This window comes from Bombus impatiens, unplaced genomic scaffold (assembly GCF_000188095.3).
Source record: "Bombus impatiens unplaced genomic scaffold, BIMP_2.2 scf_0478, whole genome shotgun sequence".
Taxonomy (NCBI): domain Eukaryota; kingdom Metazoa; phylum Arthropoda; class Insecta; order Hymenoptera; family Apidae; genus Bombus; species Bombus impatiens.
In genome coordinates, this window is record NT_176897.1 from 1,468,745 (window position 1) to 1,473,381 (window position 4,637).

Genomic DNA, 4,637 nt, shown 5'->3' on the forward strand with positions numbered 1-4,637 from the left:
TTGCGCGGAAACTTTCCGATCGAATACCAGTTAAATTCTTACGAAGGAGTCGTCCGAACACACTGTTTTCTGTTCTTCTTCCTCTTCTACGAATCGCTCGCTCTCCAACCGGCCCGTTCTATCTCGAATCCTTCCTGCGCTCTTTATCCTTAACAAATCCTCGTCGATGAGAATCGACTTTAATCGTTAGCATCCTGGTGTTTGTTACCGAGAACCAGAGATCTCCAATGTCGAAACGCACCAGACAGAAGACAATAGTAAGAGGAGAGAGCGGAGAAGTCGAACGACCGTGATCGATAGAAAAGGAAAAGCGGAAGAAAAACAGAGAAAAGGAAGGAAGCGTGTCTTCGAACGATGTGTAAGCGATCTTCTTTCCTGTCACGATCGTCTCTGACAGGCAATTTAATGTTCCAAGAGTAATCTCAATCTTGTTTAATATTTTGTCACATCGAACCAGACACCATACTGTTTCGCGAGATTGCAAGCAACGCTCTTCTCTCGAATATCAACTACTCGCGATAGGGCGAAAGATCGTTGGCGCGAGAAAGAGGAAAGTTAAGGCAGATACGAACCATCTCCTTAAAAAGTTTATCCACCAACGGCAAATCTCCGGTAAGTTTACCGAGGAACTTTCGACCGAGCGCTCCTCCACCGGCCGGCTAGCGTTTCCTGGAAAGTGTTTTCGGGTAGACAGCCAAATCGCTCGCAATCAGAGTCCCCTACTGTTTTCGATTACTCCTTATTATCTCTCACCTCCTTGGCTTCTGGCCGGGCGATCTCGAGGCCGAGAAGCTGCCTTTTGTTCGCACGCTTCGTAACGCTAATTCGCTCCGTGTACTATCGTAAATTTCAGCACGGCCAAGAAACTGGGGACGCGGACTATCGCCGAGATCTCGTTAACCGTTTCTTCGAGCTCACGGTTCTTTCCTTTCAGAAAAAAAGCATAATTCCAGGTTTCTCGCTCGCAAAGCCGGTCACGTTTAAGTCGTACGTCAAACGAAATACCCTTTGATCCTCTCGTTAACTCGGTAGATGAGTTTGCCCGATCCTGCAAAGGATAACAAAAAAGAAAGTGCCTAGAAGAGGAAGCTTTTACATGCGCCTGTCGTACTTCTTTGCTAAGCTAATACAAGTTTTATAACGATCTCGATATCGTCGTTAAGATCGCGCGCAAGCCACTCGAAAATACGCGAGGTTCGAGAGCATCGTGGCGTCGGAATTAAACATTGTAAGAACTTTGCGAATCTTTCGAGCGAAGCGCCATTCGTCGATCGCTTTCGCTTGCGAAAGAAGAAGCTAGTTTCTCTTCTCGAGTATTCGTCTCGTAAGCCTATGCTCGTTCTTTCGAACGTTTGCTCCGGTCGTTCTTTTCAACCGATTTTGTTTTTCTCTACTTTCTTTCTTTCTCTGTTACGGAACGAGCCATCTTCGTTCCATCGCGTTGCAACATTGTGACGCAGCCTCTTCCTAAACTCCGTCTTCTCCTCGTGTTTCTCGTCGAGTCTCTGTTTCCCGAAACACCGAAAAAGCACTTTAAATAGGTTGTTTTGCACTTTTCGAGAAATCTGGACGGAAGAAGAAGAGGAAAGAGAAGACGAGGAAATAAAAGCGCGTCGATTTGTCGTATGGCTCGATAAAGCGAAGCAAAGTAAAAGAGACGGATTTCTGTGATTTATTCGTTCGTTTCTCCAGTAAGCGTATGCCAAGCAGGAGCTTAGGATTCACCGGTTACCGGTTAATAAATTGGGGCCGACTGTCACGAAGGATAGGTGCAGGAGAAATCAAGAGGATAAGCGAGCCACGACTTAATTCGCTGCTAACACGCCGTTAAATCTTAACGACTCGAAGCAAGAGCCAAGATTTTGTCCCTCCTAAACTCTCTGACGCAGTCTGTGTCTGAGAGTACCGCTTTACCGCTTCCCATGCTCCCTGCCTCGCATTTTCCTATCCTGTATTTGCCTCTGCCCCCTTCAAATTCACCTAATCTCGTCAACCTCCGAAACAGTTACCGCGTTACCCTTCCATTTCTCTTCCTTGCCATCGTTCTCGTTTCGCTTCGCTTTTCCCTGTAAGTGGATTAGGAATCAAACACTTGGACGCGATCGTTCTTTACGTGTTTTCGTCCTACCAAGGCGAAAATTTATACGTTCGCATCGTACTTTGCTATTCCTCGCTTCTATTTTTCGAAAGCTCGTTAAAGTTAAGTTAAAGTACGAAATAAATAAAAGAAGATAAAATAAGAAGAAGAAAAGAAAAAATAGTTAAGTATCGTTAGAGAGACGCGTTTCGAGTTAATCTGTTGTAGCGTCGATTTTCCGGTAATCGGGTAAATCGAACTCGTCTTCCGACGGCTGATTCCGGGCGTCGTAACCCGACCGATCGATAAAACTCGTTTCTTTACGAAGAATAGTATTTTTCAGATTATGCTGGAATAAAGATAAAAAATTCTGTTCGGATTTGTAGAGTATCGAGAGGAAAATTCGTCCGAGTATGTAAATGACACGTAAAAGACATTATACTCTACTTACGATCGAGATCTTCGATCTTTCGATCGACGTCCTTTGCCTCGTGCTTACGTTCGATAGCCCGCAACGCAGTTACGCGAATCGTTTCGTCTCGATCGACGGTGGATGCAAAGAACTGTATGGAAAGAGATTGCCCAGGGGGAATTAACGAAGGGACTGGACCGTTGAAAAACACGAAAGCGCCTTTAACTCGTGCCGCCTGTGTGTGTCTTTCACCGATCCGACGCCATTACACGAGAAATTGGAAATCAAGTATTCGATTCTGACGGTAAGCAAATTTCTATAGCGGAACAAAGTGTTCCTGCTTGTTGTTCGCGACGGTGCGCCGCGAGAGAAAAAAGAGCTGCCTCGCTTAGGGGAAACGTTCGACCGACATATTCAATGGAGGCGTGCGATTAAAATGCGCATAACGAATCCACGTTAATTACGCGTTATGTGAAAAAACCGGGCCATTATTATTGGCCCCCTTTTACGTATTTTTATCTCTGCGAGTTTTCACTTACATTTGTCGCAAAGCAACTGTACGATCGTTGAATCGAGTTATCGCGTAACGCGCGTTTCGAAACGTCGTTGGAACTTTTCATTAAGTAACGTCTTTTTACGCTCACCGACGATTTTCAACGTATCTTTGGAGCGAATATGAAAAATATAGTCCGCGTGGAATTTCTCAAATCGTCGGTTGAGTCGAGCGGTTCGGATGATTTATTTCGTAGCGGCAAAGGAGAAAGAAACAGAGAAACCAACGAAAAGGAATAGAACGAACCTCGAAAGCAGATGCGTTACGCGCTTTTCTTTTTTTGCTCCTGTCACCCTTCCCCCCGCTCTCTTTCGTTTGTTCGCTTTCGCACGTTTTCATTGCTGCTCCTTTCTCTAAGTTTCATTCCCCTATCGCTCCGCTTCTAAAATAATGGCTCGCGGTATCTCCTTCGACCGAGCTAATAAAATATAAAGGTTTTCTTTGTACGTTTTAGCGCGCAAAAGATTTTTGACCTCCGCTAGAAGAGACAATCGCGTTCCTTGCAAACCTTTTCGCGTTGCTCAACCCACTACCGTCGCTGTTTGCGTATCCCTTCTCCTCGTACATTATTCTTTTGATTCGTGGACATGCTAGCAGCAACGCACAGCATTTTAAACATTCACAGAGCGACTTGACACTGGGAATATCATGTTCGTCCAACGGTTCGTTACTTTCGTCGCCTTTTCCCTTGTATTCGTAATTTTCTGGCCAACGATGCTTCTTCGACGATCATCCCGGCACTGTTTCTATTCGCGCGTTCCATAATAATAACCTTTGTCGTCGCGTACGATCGTTCGATTTTTTCGCATACGTTTTAATCGGATATATCGTAAATTTCGATCGTATCTCGAAGCGAGGGATAAAACGCGCAGGGAGTCGTATCGTTACCGAATTGTCGTTACGGGTCAGGTCTACGAACGCGTCATAGAGCAGAGAATACGAAAGAGGAAAAAGGAATAAATCGAGGGTGAATGGCGAGCGAAGATTTATTTGGGCGCGTACGCCGAGCCGAAAAGAGGCGGTCCGTACGGAAATAACGAATGGGATAATAATTGAAATTAGGAGGCGGCGGGGAGGTTAATACACCGACAAGTCCGACGAGCTGGCAATTAAATCCTGACGTATCGCTATCGTGGTCTCCGCCTTAAGCCAATTTTCCAATGATGGAATGCGATTCTTCCGTCCGCGCGTCGCTTTGTTAACCCTGCCTACCCACTAAATTGCCATCAGCAATCACGTGACTGTAGAATCGTATATCTTCCTTCTCGTTGGCGATTCTAGGCAGCGCGACGACAGGCAGACGAAGAAATTGGTGGCCGCAAAGTTTGAAAGATATCGCGAAAAGTTGTTTCGAACGGGTTAACAACGTTGGAAAATATCGAGCGAGTTCGTACTTTCGATTAGCCGCTGTTTCGTAAGTAGCGCTATCGAGTCTAATTTCACCTGGTCCCGGTGAAACGCTTGTAAAGTGTGTCGTTATCTTCGAAATTTCGGTTATGCGTCGCGGCAGCCAGCAAGTTTGAAAAAGCTATTATCCTCGACGGTGTTTAACGACGCCGATACCGAGCTCACCGTCGAGCCGATCGGCTACGCGG